The sequence below is a fragment of the Macaca mulatta genome, chromosome 5, assembly GCF_049350105.2.
Source record: "Macaca mulatta isolate MMU2019108-1 chromosome 5, T2T-MMU8v2.0, whole genome shotgun sequence".
In the NCBI taxonomy this organism is placed as follows: domain Eukaryota; kingdom Metazoa; phylum Chordata; class Mammalia; order Primates; family Cercopithecidae; genus Macaca; species Macaca mulatta.
The window spans coordinates 101,500,255-101,515,472 of NC_133410.1; the positions used below are offsets into that span (position 1 = coordinate 101,500,255).

General features: G+C 37.0%; 1 pseudogene; it reads right to left on the reverse strand.

Annotated features, from left to right (window-relative positions):
* Positions 1-2,488: 2,488 nt before the first annotated feature.
* On the reverse strand, positions 2,489-14,876 carry LOC100427958 (mitochondrial-processing peptidase subunit alpha pseudogene; annotated as a pseudogene).
* Positions 14,877-15,218: the final 342 nt, after the last annotated feature.

Consider the following 15,218-nt stretch of genomic DNA (forward strand, 5'->3'; position numbering starts at 1 on the left):
TTAAAGGGCAATCCTATTTAGAATAGCCACACATAAAATTAAATACCTAGGAATTCACTTAGCCATAAAAGAGAAAGAGTTCTACAATGAAAACCTATAAAATACTGATGAAAAAAAATTGAAGAGGACACACAAAAAATGGAAAGATATTTCATACTGATAGATTGGAAAAAACAATATTGTTAAAATGTCCATACTACCTGTAGCAGTCTACAGATTCAATGCAATTCCTATTAATATACCAATGACATTCTTCACAGAAATACAAAGAAACAGTCCTTAAACCTACATGGAACTACAAAAACCCAAAACAGCCAAAGCCATCCTAAGCAAAAGGAACAAAACTGGAGAAACCACAATACCTGACTTTAAATTATTATACAGAATTATCGTAACAAAAACAGCATGGTACTGGCATAAAAACAGGCACATTAACTAATGGAACAGAATAGAGAACACAGAAACAAATACACACACCTACAGTTAAATCATTTTTGACAAATGTGCCAAGAACATACACAGAGGAGAAGATGGTCTTTTTAATAAATGGTGCTAGGAAAACTGGGTATCCATATGCTGAAAAATAAATCTAGACCCCTAACTCACTATATATACAAAAATCAAATCAAAATGTATTAAAGACTTAAATCTAGGACTTCAAGCTATGAAACTACGACAAGAAAAATATTAGGAAAAATCTCTAGGACATTGGTTGTGGCAAAACTTCCTTGAGCAATATGCACAAGCATAGGCAACCAAAACAAAATGGACAAATGGGATTGCATTAAGTTAAAAAGCTTCTGCACAGCAAAGGATATGATCACAAAGTGAAGAGACAACACACAGAATGGGAAAAAATATTTGCAAACTACTCCTCTGACAAAGCATTAATATCCAGGATATATATGGAGTTTGGACAACTGTATAGGAAAAAAACTAAAAACGGGAAAACTTGCCAGGCACGGTGGCTCACACCTGTAATCCCGCACTTTGGGAGGCTGGGGTGGCTGGATCACGAGGTCAGGAGTTCGAGACCAGCCTGGCCAACATGGTGAAACCTCATTTGTGCTAAAAATACAAAAATAAGCCTGGCATGGTGGCACACGCCTGTAATCCCAGCTACTTGGGAGGCTGAGGCAGGATAATTGCTTGAATCAGGGAGACAGAGGTTGTGGTGAGCTGAGATCACACCACTGCACTGCAGCCTTGGTGGCAAGGTGAGACTCTGTCTCAAAAAAAAAAAAAAAAAGAGGCACAATTTTAAATAGACATTTCTCTAAAGAGGACATACAGGCAAACAGACATTTGAAACATCACTGATCATCAGAGAAATGCAAGTCAAAACTACAGTGAGATATCATCTCATCCCAGCTAAAGTGACTTTTATCTAAAATACAGGCAATAACAATTGCCAGCAAGGATGTGGAGAAAAGGAAACCCTCGTACACTGTTAGTGGAATTGTAAATTAGTACAACCAGTATGAAGCACAGTTTGGAGGTTTCTCAAAAAAGCCAACCATAGAGATAAGGTATGAGCCAGAAAAATCATTATATTTAAGAGATATCCATACACTCATGTTTGTTGGAGCACTGTTAATAGACAAGATGTGGAAGCAACCTAAGGGTCCCTCAACAGATGAATGGATAAAGAAAATGTGGTACATATACACAATGTAGTACTATTTAGCCATAAAAACAGATTCTGTCATTTGCAACAACATAGTTGGAACTAGAGATCATTATGCTAAGTGAAATAAGCCAGGCACAGAAAGACAAACATTGCGTGTTCTCAGTTATTCCTGGTATTTGAAAATCAGAACATTTGAATTCCTGGCCATGGAGAGTAGAATGACGGTTACCAAAGACTGGGAAGAGTGGTTGCGGGGCTGGGGCAAAGGAGGTGCAGACAGTTAATGGGTGCAAAAATAATAGAAAGATTGAATAATACTTTTTTTTTTATTTTTTATTTTTTTTTAGAAAGATAACAGCTCTTTCTTACCAGGGAAGCAGGCGTGCACACACGTGGACCGCGCTCCTCGGAGCTGACCAGGCCCTTGTCTTCTCCCGTTTGTCAGAGGTGAGTCCTGGTACCCGACATAGGAACTTGGTGGCCACTGGGGAGGCTCTGATAGTTTGGCCTCTGCTGCTTCCTGGCTCAGGGCTTGCTCCTCTCAAATAACCTGCCCGACACCACGTGCCTTGAGATCCCCTGAGGAGGGGGAGCGCTGACCCAGCCTCCTCATGGCACGCTGCCCTCCCGCGCTCGGGACTTCACCTGCTTCCTGGCTTGCCGTGGTCAGTGTCAGTATTTACTCCACTGATTGGCACATTCAGTTCTGAAGGAATGCAAAGTGCGTGGGTGCTCTGGCGACACTGTTCGCACTGTTTGTAAAACGAGATAGCGTTTTAGACTAAATTCGTGTCCAAACTAACACGCAAGAGCAGGCCCCAGCTGCAGCTCCTGGATCCATCAGGTCAGGGAGCAGCTCTACCGGAAGAGCCGGTAAGTCCTGGGCAGGCGCCCGTCCTTGCTCGACAGGGCGGTCTGGATGTGCTCATAAGTAGGCAGGTTGGTCAAGTCGCCCAGGCGGCCACTGCCGGCTTCCGTTGGAGCATCTTAGAAGCAGTTCTCTTCACGGTTTCCGGCTTTACGTTGCGGATGAGTGTGCACAGCTCCTGTGGCAGCTTTCTGGAGCGAGTGACCAGCATCTGCCTCCCCACATCCTCGAAGACCACAGGCCTGGACTCCAGGTTCGTCATAAGCATGGACGTCAGCTGCGCCTGGGCTCGCTCCAGCTCCATCGCGTCCAGGGTTCCGCCCATTAAAATAAATCCCTTCGTGCTGATTTTTACGATTTCTCGAACATGTCTCGGGTGGGCGCTGGCATGGATGCACAGGAGGCCAGTGTCCTCTTAGCTGAGGTGGTAGGAGGTTGCGTTAAACATCCAGTGGTGCCTACTGAGCACGTTGAGTGGAGCCTGGAGAATATGCCCTTGCCGAGGCCGCCAGCCGAGAAGGAGCCGCCTCCGCCCATCATCATGTTCAGCACAGCGAAGGGATGAAGTCGTCCTCCAGGAAGGAGGCGCTCTCAAGTCCGACGCTGGTGTGTGAGCTCGGGGATGGGGGTTGGGCCCAGGCTGACGTCTCTTTCTAGCGTGGCAATCCCCACAGCGTACTGGGCCACGGATCTGTCAACATCCACGGCCTCTGCGCTCCTCCAGGCCGCCTGGACCCAGCCTCAGACTCCCGAGTAGCTGGGACTACAGGCACGCTCCACTGCGTCTGGCTAATTTTTGTATTTTGAGTAGAGATGGGGTTTCACCATGTTGACCAGGCTGAGCTGGAACTCCTGACCTCAGATGATCTGCCCACATCAGCCTCCCAAAGTGCTGGAATTACAGGCATGAGCCACCATGCCCGGCCTGAAATATATTTTAAGTGAATATAGAATTTTATAGTTTGCCAGTTCTTTCAGCACTGTAAGGATGTCATTGTGTTTTCTGGCTTCCATGGCTTATGATGAAAAGTTGGCCATTACCTTTATTATTATTCCTTGAAGGTAATGAGTCTATAGTTGATTTTATAATTTTTCTTTGTCATCAGTTCTTCGTAAGTTTACTTTTGGAAAATGCATAGAATATGAAAAGATCATCGTGAATAAATTCTAGATCAAATTCTTCTTGTGTGAGGTCTGGCATTATTCTAATTTCTCTTATCTCCAAGGTAAAACCAAAACTGAATCTCAAACTGAAAGTTTTGGGTGTTTACAAGTGCCCCTACTATTTTGGCAGTTCCTGAATTCCAATTTTTGTCTTTCCAGCCAAATGAGTCTTTTGCTCTCTTTACTTAACATTTTATCCTCTAATTAACTGTGTTTTGCTTATATTCACAATAACTTGCCCTGGGCATATGCAGTTTAAGAATCAGTAAATGACTCGAAATTGCTGGAAGACTATTAGGCTGCATTCTCTATACAGTATTTTTCTTTTCTCCAAGATTTTGACTCCTCAAATCATGGTTGCTTTGGCAGCCTTGAGCTCCAATTTTTGTCTACAAAACCCACAGAGACTGCCACGGGCTCTAAAATGTTGTTTTCTGTTTGACATTTATGTCCAGTGTAGTGAATGAGCAAATGCACCCAGAGGAAATGTAAATCTCACCTCAATGTGTTTCTTCTCTACAGAAACTGTGCCCATCAAGACCTGGCTGCCTTGATTGCTTTATAATATCTGCAGACTGGTTTTTGTTTGTTTGTTTGTTTAGATGGAGTCTCTCGCACTGTTACCCAGGCAGGAATGCAATGGCACCATCTCGGATCACTGCAACAGCTGCCTCCTGGGTTCAAGAGATTCTCTTGCCTCAGCCTCCCAAGTAGCTGGGATTACAGGCGCCCGCTACCACACCCGGCTAATTTTGTATTTTTAGTAGAGATAGGGTTTCTCCATGTTGGTCAGGCTGATCTTGAACTCCTGACCTCAGGTGATCTGCCTGCCTCGGCCTCCCAAAGTGCTGGGATTACAGGCATGAGCCACCATGCCCGGCTTGCAAACAGGCTTTTAAAACATTTTTTAGTCTTATTTTTACAGCTCGTGTTAGTAAGATTGTTAGTCTGATATATTCAGTCATAGAGGCAGAAATATCCATAACAAAATTTAAAGGCCAAACAACATTTGGGTATCTGTGTGTGTGTGCGTGTGCACACACACACATACACACTCCCTACATGAGTTAATTATGAAACATATGATATCATGGAATAGACTTTGAGGCAAATTTACTCATATTTAGATGGATACTTGGGACTTTTATGGAACTTAATTGCTAAATGTAAAGTATAGAACTGAGAATGTCATGTCAAAGTCATCTATTACAGGAGCTGTATGCGCTACTTTTAAAAAATATTTGTTATTCCTCCTTGTGAATTTGCTTCATTCTTCCACTTTTTAATGCAAGCCATCTGTCTTTGTTTGTGTGGCTGTAAAGTAATGTATGATACTGATTTATATATATATATATATATATATATATATATAAAGCTTCATTTGGCTTATTTTTCTTCCAGCTGGAAAGTTCAAGACTGGGCACTGGTGAGGGCCTCAGCTCCTTCCACTCATGGTGGCAGAAGTCAAAGGGAAGCCAGCATATGCAGGTATCACATGGTGAGAGAGGAACAAGAGGGAGAGGGGAGAGGTGCCAGGCTCTTTTTAAGAACCAACTTTCAGGAGAACTAATAAAGCAAGAACTCACTCACTACAAAAGGATAACAAGAACTATTTGAGCAAGAACTTGCTCTTTACCGAGAGGATGGCACCAAGACATTCATGAGGGATATGTCCCTATGACCCAAACTCCTTGCATTAGGACATACCTTCAACATTGGGGCTCAAATTTCAACATGAGGTTTGGTAGGACAAACATCCAAACTATAGCAACATCTAATTTCTGATTACTTATACATTTACTTCGCCAAAAGTTGGAGGCAGATTTCAAGTCCATTGACCTCATGTCTACAATACCTATCTCCAGCTGATTGAATTGAGGTCTGTACTCATTTTTAAATAATGTTAATTCGTAATGCTGAGAAGATGTACCAAGCAAGCTTCCTTACACTCCTAATTTAATTATCATCCATATTCTCTTCATTGCTCTCTTGTTTCAATGGATGGATTGTGTCTGCTCCTGCCTGATCGCCAGTGCCTCCATCCTCTCAAATACTTAACTACGGTACTTCAACAGTTTTCTTTTGTCTCTACTTCCTCAATTTTCCATCTCAATTGAATCATTTAAATGGGATATTTGACCTTATTTATGTGGTTAATAATTAATAATAACCTTGTTTTTCTCATCTCGAAGAATAAGTAATATATAAATTTAAGAAACTTCAAACATCTTTTTACTTCTCCATCTAGATACTGCATCCATTTATCTTGAAGTCTTTATGGCAATACTGCTGAAAGTATTGTCTATACCTACATTCTCTCATTTTCTCTAGAATCTACCTCATTTAGAATTTGCCCTGTCCAATTCACTGAAACTGCCCATGTCAAGGTCACCAATGATAGTCTCTAATTATTAATAAATGTGGTGATCATTTAATTTGATCTATCAGCTGCACTTAATCATTCCTATTTGGAACCCTTTTTCACTTGCTCCCAAGACATTTCATTCACTAGTATCTCTCCTATGATAATCCTGACCTTTTTTTTCTTAGTCTTTTGCTGCCTTTTTCTCAAATCCACAGTGAAATAGTGGTGTACACTGGAGCTAATCATTGGAATATTTTTATATTCACACTCACCATATGTGAACCCCAATCTTATATCTTCAGATTTGTATTCTGAAGATGTCTACCTTCTACCTCTCCCTAATTCCCAGACTCACTTATCCAAGTGCCTACTGACATTTCTACTGAAACATCTAATAAGCATCTCAGATTTAACAGATCCAAAAACCTACTTTTTACTTTTCCTTCAAAATGTTCTCTGTAGTTTTCCATAATTCCCTGTGTGAGTTAATAATTCTATTCTTGCATTTTCTCAGGCCAAAAGTTTGGTGTTATTTATATTTCACTCTTTGCCACCATATCCAATCAAAAATAAAATCTTACTACCTCTATTTTGAAATATATTCAAAATTTGACTAGTTATTGCTACTCATGCTATCAATAATCTGGTCCAAACCACTACCATGTATCTAAAGTATTGCAATAGTCTCTTAAGTGGTATCCCTATTATACTCTTGCAGTTCTCCAGTACATTCTCAGCAGAAAAACTGGGGTGAGTTTATTAAAATGTATGTCATATCATGTCTTAATTGTATTTGTCAACTTGGCTGGATTAAGGGATACCTAGACAGCTAGCAAAACATTATTTCTGGACCGGGCACGGTGGCTCAAGCCTGTAATCCCAGCACTTTGGGAGGCCAAGACGGGTGGATCACGAGGTCAGGAGATCGAGACCATCCTGGTTAAGACGGTGAAACCCCGTCTCTACTAAAAAAAAATGAAAAACTAGCCGGGCGAGGTGGCGGGTGCCTGTAGTCCCAGCTACTCAGGAGGCTGAGGCAGGAGAATGGCGTAAACCCAGGAGGCAGAGCTTACAGTGAGCTGAGATCCGGCCACTGCACTCCAGCCTGGGCGACAGAGTGAGACTCCGTCTCAAAAAAAAAAAAAGAAAAAAAAAAAAAAAAAACATTTTTTCTAGATGTTTCTGTGATGGAGTTTCTAGAAGAGATTAGCATTTGAATCGGTATACTGAGCAAGAAAGATAGATCCTAAACAATGTGTGTGGGCAAAATCCACTCTGTTGAGGGCCTGAATGGAACAATAAAAACTAAGAAAGGGTGAACTCTGTCTCTGTTTTTTGAGCTATGAAATCCATCTTCTCCTGCCCTTGGGCTTCAAGACTCAGGACTTACATCAGCATCCCCCACCTCTACCTCTCTTTAACCTCAGACTGGGAGACATGCCAGCTCCCCGGTTTCCTGTTATATAGGCCTTTGGACTTGAACTGAATTATACTACCAACTTTCTTATTTTATCAGCTTACAGGCAGCATATTATGGGACTTCTCTGCCTTCATAATCATGAAAGCCAATTCTCTTAATAAGTCTCCTCTTTGATTGATAGATAGATAGATAGATAGATAGATAGATAGATAGATAGATGTCAATACATACATACATAGATGAAAGTAAGAAAGAAAAAGAAGGAAGGAAGGAAGGAAGGAAGGAAGGAAGGAAGGAAGGAAGGAAGGAAGGAAGGAAGGAAGGTAGGTTGGTTCTATTGGAGACTTCTGACTATTACACATAGAATTAGATTAAAGCCCAAGTCTTTATTACGTTTTGTATCGTCTTGCTCCAAAAATATCTCTTCAACCTCATCAGCAACTATTCTTCCACTTATTTGGTGCATTATAGTAGCACTGCATTCCTTGTTGTCTCTTGATTACATAACAAATATATTAACCTTAGGACCTATACATTTCTGCTCCTTCTGCCTAGAAATGCTCTTATCCAAATATCTGCATGCTGGCTTCCTTATTATCTTAATATATTTATTGACATCTTGTCAGTGAGACTCTCTGAATGCTCTATAAAACTTCAGCACCCTTGACAACCCATATTGCTCTTTGTGTTGATTTATTATTTCTATGACTATTAACTACAAAAACTTATATTCTCACGGTTGTTGGAATTCTGCCATCAGGGTTCTAGAGTGGTTATATGGTTCTGTTCTGGTGTAGGTTTCTTCCTGGCTTACAGACAGTCCGTTTTTTGCTGTAGGCTCACACAGCCGTGTCTTGGTTGACGCCTGTAGAAAGTGAGAAAGAGCTTTCCCTCTTCTTCTTTTTATAAGGCTGTAAGTCCTATAGGAGTGGGATCTGATCCTGATGACCTCCTTAAACCTTGATTATCTCTTAAAAGTTCTTTTTTAAAATAGATTAATATTGGAAACTTGGGCTTCAACATATGAATTCAGTATACACTTCAGTTCATAATGATCGTATATAGTGTATGTAAAAGTAAATCTATTTATCTTGATGATTTTTGCTTTCTTTCTATAATGTAAGCTACATGAAGTCTTAGATGTTTGTCTGTTTAATTCACTGCTGCATTCTCATTACTAAAAATCGGTCTGGAGCATAGAGTTCAAACATATGTATGCAAATGTGAACTGATACCAAATTACCAGAGCACAGTTTGGCAATATACATTGAAATCATTAAAAAAAACTATATTATCTATTGGTAATTTCAGTGTTAGGTACTGATACTAAGGAAATAAGCATTTGCTTAGATTCAGCATTCTTTTCTGAGAAACAAGAATGAAAATAACCTAGTAAGCCACATATAATGGATTAGTTCAATGTATTTTAACATTATATGGTAGGATATTATGTGTCAATTAAAAAGATTATGCTGAAGTATATTTAACATCATGGAATAATTATATATTATTATATATGTAATGAAATATATATTTCAAACATTATTCCATGATACTAAATACTTCAGTATAATCTTTTTGAATTATGAGTGTTTGGGAAAGTATCTTATAAAAGTTTTAAAATACCTGCTTTGTTATTTTTATATTAAGATAATAGAGAAATACTTAAATCTGTAGACAGTGATTTCTCAGGTTTGCTATTAATTGCAAAATATAATTAGGGAAGGATTATTTATATTTTCCAAATTGTTCACAAAAATATGTTGATTCTATAATCATAATGTGTATTAAATAATTTGATATAAGAATCATGGTATAAATTATTAGAAAGAAATAATGAGAAATTCTTAACCTTTGCATTTGGAATGACTTCTATAAAAATGAAAGCAATATGTTTTATAGGTAAAAGTTAAAAAATCACTTTTTTGAAAAAGAAAAATCTAAGAACATTGTCACAGAAAGCAAATCTTGGTCTCAGATCAACTATTACGTTGGTCTGTTTTTTTTTTTTTTTAGTGAATGCCCTTCCTTTGAGAGAAGATTCTAAAATATTGCTGCACAGAAAAATATTATACAAAACGTAGACAAAAAGGAACTTTAAAAAGATTGTACTGTGAGATGCTTGAAGTTTATACAAATATTCAAATGTACAGTTTTTATAGTCTGGAAATTTAGACTGAAACAGACTGCCAACATTCTAGGTCATCCTGACCCAAACTCTTCCTAGAATCGATTTATACAGATATTCCATTCTATTTCTTATCTATGCTTGAACCGAATGCCAAATCACCTGAAAAAAAAATGCTGTGACAACATAAAAGAAGACGTCAGTAAATGAAATAGATTCACATGCTTGGAGAAAAGACTTAGTACTGTAAAGATGCCAGTTCTTTCAAAATTAATACATAAATTCAATACAAATCCATCCTAAATCTCTTTTCGATTTGTTTGTTTTTTGTGGTTGTGGCTGTTTTATAACTTGACATACTGATTCTAAATTTCATCTCAGAGATTAAATGTATGAAATAGCCAAGGAAATAATGAGAAAAAAAAGAAGTATGGAGAGAGGTTTTCATCATAAATCTTTATTAATGGAAAGTGTGGTGCTGATGGAGGAATAGTCAAATAGATCAATGGAAAGCATGGAGAATATGTGTATATGATAATTTATTATGTAATAAAGGTGACATTTCAAATCAATGAGGAAATATTTGATTATTCATGAAGTGACTTCTTGTTTGGAAACAGAAAAAGTGTATTTCCTACATAATGTTAAATACAAAAACAAATTTCTGCAAGATTATATATGGAAATAAACTGTACATTATGAAGCCAAGTATAATAGAATATTTTTCTAATTTTAAGGTAAGAAAACATATTTAAACATTTCATAAAATCTAAGTAAAATTAAATATACAAGTAAGAGCAGATAATAGTTTGTTAAAGTTTATGTAGTGAGGTATTTCATGAACAAACTAAATAGACTAAGAATTTATTATGTGAACTGTTTTAAAGGAACTTTTAGCTGTTAATTAATACATCAGCACTAATTGCAATTATACAACAGTTTTGCAGAGATATTTGCTACAATATATAAAGAGCCTTGAAAATTGTGACAACCTTTATATTAGATGCTGTGGTGGGCCAGACCATCAGGAAAGAACTTATTACTCCACTTTTTCTTGGGAATGTCAGCAGCAGAAAGCCCTCTTTGGGAACAGCTATGCTGTATAAATCCTTCTTACCTGAAGTCTTGCTCCCTTCCCTTAAGCACCTCAAAACCAGTAACTAGTAAATGCATTGATAAAAAGATTTAGCCCTTCTACCTCAACTCACGATAAATCTGAAGGAGTATTTCAGCTTACAGTTTCACATGAAGTTCTCTGAGATCACTTTGATCATGCATCAGAGCCCAAATTCTCCCTCTACCCAATTCAGTGCTCTTCCCTGCCACCTTCCTTGATAGTAATCCATCCATCCTTGTAGGGAGACCCCCTGAAACTATTGCTATGGAATAAAAGATGAAATGCTCCTGATTGTTGTAAATACAAAACTACATGCAGGATTGTGTAAAGACAATGCCAGGTTGGACTGCCAGAATGAGCCAACAGCACATGATGTGCCTCCCCCTGCAGAGAGCCTATGAATGAATGTGCAGTCAGGGAGGTTTCACATCACCAAGATTCCTATCCCAGAAAAGTAGGTGTTCATAGCTCTGGGAATGGAATGTGACCCTCGTGGAAAGCCTATAAATGGATGGGGGGGTGGGGGGGCGCCTGTCCATATGGATAAGATAGAGCTATAAACGCCCTTATCTTGCTGCGGCTCTTCTAGGCCTCTTTAGGGTTAAGGCATACTCCCTTCTGAGAATTTCTGGTCTAACCAGTTGTCTAACTTCATGTCCTGTTTCTATGAATTGTTTGGAACCAGCTTTTGCTGCAACTGTTACTGCTGATTAATATCTTGCTAATCATGGGTTATGGAAAGACTGTCTTCCTGTTTTAAGGTTCTGTTAGAAATTAAACTTCAGGTCCTGTTTCTATGAATTGTTTGTAACCAGCTTTTGCCGTAACTGTTACTGCTGTTCCTGTTTTACGGCTCTGTTAGAAATTACTGATGCACACACTATACTGTAAATTCTTATCTCTGTATACTGTACTTCTGCATACAGATGTTATGTTAAAGAATTACTTCATCCCCATGTGACCATCTCACCTCATAATCAAATGACCCTAAATCCCTCACTAAACTACCTCTGCCCTCACTAAACTCAATAATAAATGCTGGCATATCCAGTGCATTGTTGGCACCACAGGACCAGAAGGCGGTGACCCCCCTGGATTCAGCTTTCACTATCTTGTGTGTGTCTATTATTTCTCGACCTGCCAATCTGCCTGGGAGCAAAGAGAGAGCCCCGTTGCATTGCAGACTGCTGGCCAGTTCCCGCAATACATCTCAGAGCTAAATATCTAGGAAATTGACCTACAAGTAGAAAATAAACTCAGACACAGGGAAAAATATACAGGTTCATCAAGAGATTGTTTACAATAAGAAAAAGCTTGAAAACACTTAAATATTCATATATTCATATATGAATATTTGAATATAATATACACACATATAATGTATATATACACATATGCATATGACATTGTAATATAATACAACAATTAGATTTACTTGAAAATAATTTGTGATAGCATTGGAAATGTTACTGTTACAATGTTAAATGAAAAAAATAAAATTAACTTTTAGACCAGTAAAACTACTCTGTATCTTGCTCTAATGGAATGTACATGTTATCTATGTCCAAGCCCACAGAGCATACAACATCAAGAAGGAACCCTAATGTAATCTGTGGACTCTGAGTGATGAAGATGTGTCAATGTAGATTCATCAATTATTTAAAAAATGTATCACTCTGGTGGAGAATGTTGATAATAGGGGAGTATATATCTGAGGAGGTATTTGGGATATCTTTGTATCTTCTGCTAAATTGTGCTATGTATCTAAAACTGCTCTAGAAAATAGTCAAAATAAACAAACTAGTTAATTACATTTTTAAAGGTAAGTAACAAAACAATGTATGTAATGTGATTCCTATTATGTAAACACATGCATAGGAATAAAGATAATAAATATACAGTAATTCTTTTTCTCCCTATGCTTCTAAATTTTCTGTTTCCCTAAATGTCACATATAAATTAGAAAAATAGTTTATATTTTTAATAAATCTGTTAAAATGGTGACCCAGAAAGATAATTATTACCTTCAATTTATACAGAGTTTATAACAGTGCAAATCTCAGACTTATTAAAGCAAATCATATCCCATTCACATAGTACTATCAGCAGCAGATTTGAGAGTCAAAGTTAAGTTTTTCAAGTTCAGTAGTCTTCCACTTGATCTTCATACACTGTAGAAGAATCATAACATATTCTAAAGAATCTATTTTATATGTATATATGTATGTGTGTATGTGTATATATATTTGTGTGTATGTGTATATATATTTGTATATATACATATATAAATATATACATATATACATGTATATATTTGTGTGTATATATACGTATATATATTTGTATATATGTGTATATATATATACACACACACATACACTCGGAATGGCTTAATCAACATAAACATGGCCTAAGTTATATACAATATTGTTATTATGATTAAAAAGTTAAAAACATTACATTGAGTTAAAGATTTTTCTTAGATTCAAGATCTTTTAGCAGAAGAACATATATATCTTATATTTAATGTAGAATACCTTTTGCAGAGGACTCCCATATATCAGGATCTGAAAGATACTCACTTAAAAAAGTAAATTCTAACACTGAGAAATTTAACTCTTTACATTTTTATTTTAAAATTATGTTGGACTTAAAGAAGCATTTCAAAGACAGTAAAGAGACTTCCCTTAGTCCCTTCTCCCAGTTCCCCACATATTACATAATCATCTTACATCAATCAAAGCTAAGAAATTAACGTTATTATTAATCAAACTATATGCTTATTCAGATTCCACCAGTTTTTCCACTGACATCTTTTTATCTGTCCAAGGATCTAATCTAGAGTCCTACATTGCATTTCTTTGTCTTATCTTCTTACTCTTTTCTAATATGTTACAGTTCCTAAGTCTTTGTTTTTTTTATGGCCTTGACACTTTTTAAAAACTCTGGTCAATGGTTTTATAGAAAGTGCGTCAATTTGTTTTTTTCTACTGTCTTCTCTAGTTAGATTGAAGTTGTGAATTTGAGCAAAGAACACCACAATGGTGAGGTGCCCCTTAGTGCTTTAGGTAAGGTGTGTGTGACTATAAGTCTTAATACTGATAATATTAACTTTCATCACTTGATTAAAGTGGTGTTTTCCAGGTGTCTCTCTAGTAAAGTTACACTTTTATACTTTGTAAATAATATTTATTTAGGGAGATATTTTGAGACTATGCACATATACTGTTTTAATTAAACACATCCTCTTCTTAATTTGCACAACAATCTCTATGCCTACAGTAATTACGAATATAGTGTTCTAATGATGATATTCTATTTTTCTTTCTTCAAAATTGATTAATTAAAATTCTTCTGTATGAAAGAACTTTCCCTTCTCTTTATTATTTATTTATATCAGTTTGGCATATGAATATTAATTTTATTTTATGAGCAATTATTTTATTATGCTACAATTCAACATTATCATTTTTTTTTGCTGATCAAATTGTTCCAACTTTGGATATTGGGACCCCTTTCAGGTTAATTCTTATGTCTTTCAAAAGGCCCCACTCTTTTTAATTGAAACTTCCTTCTAGGAACACAAAATAACCCAGGTTTAATTTATATTTTTCTTGCATATCCCTAGAATCAACCACTTCTTTAAAGAGTCCCGGTTCCTTGTACGAGAGAATACTATTTAAAAATAAAGATATGTTGAGAGGCATCAAGTTTGTTCACTGCTACTAGGGTATCACTGCCTATAGCTGCTCAGAAGACAAAGCTAGAAAACTTATATATGTATATATACTAACCCATGTTTACACCCACGTATATCCATCTCTGTGTGTGTGTATCTACATATGTGTATATATTTTATACAGATATCTCTGACTCCACTCCAGGAGCACAGTTTTTTTTTTTTTTTTTTCCATTCGCTCTTTGCTTAATTATGACTTCTACCTTAACAATTCTCTTTATCTGTATTTGCCCATTTATTCGGTTCAAGTATAGCTATAAAATAGTTTCAGACTTACTTGCTGACCTGTTTCCTTGTGAGAAGTAGCCTTTCTAATCAGAGTACAGAGTTTGTGTACAGTTATTTTGTTTTTAGCTTCACAATATCCAGTCAAAATACTGTTTTCTAAAGTTACTTCGGCAAGCGCTTTTCTTTTCCACTCTCCATATTTAGAGATGTCATTCATGTGTAACAAGCTTGAATTCATTTGTCACAGTCTACATTCCTTCTCGTTTCCTATATATTCTGGTGAAATTTTTATTTGCATAGAGTAAAATTATCTAATTTTTTGTACAGTTTTATGGGCTTTGGCAAATGCATCGAGTTTTGTCTACTGTCATAATGTCGTACACAAGAATTTCATCACCCCCAAAGTTGCTCTATGCTCCACCCACCCCCAAATCCTGGGAACTAGCAACTCATCCCTTTAATTTTACCTTTTCCAGAATATCATATAAATGGAAACATCATGAAACATGTACCCTTAGGGTTTTGTTTCTCTCACTTATCAAAATGCATTTAAGATTTA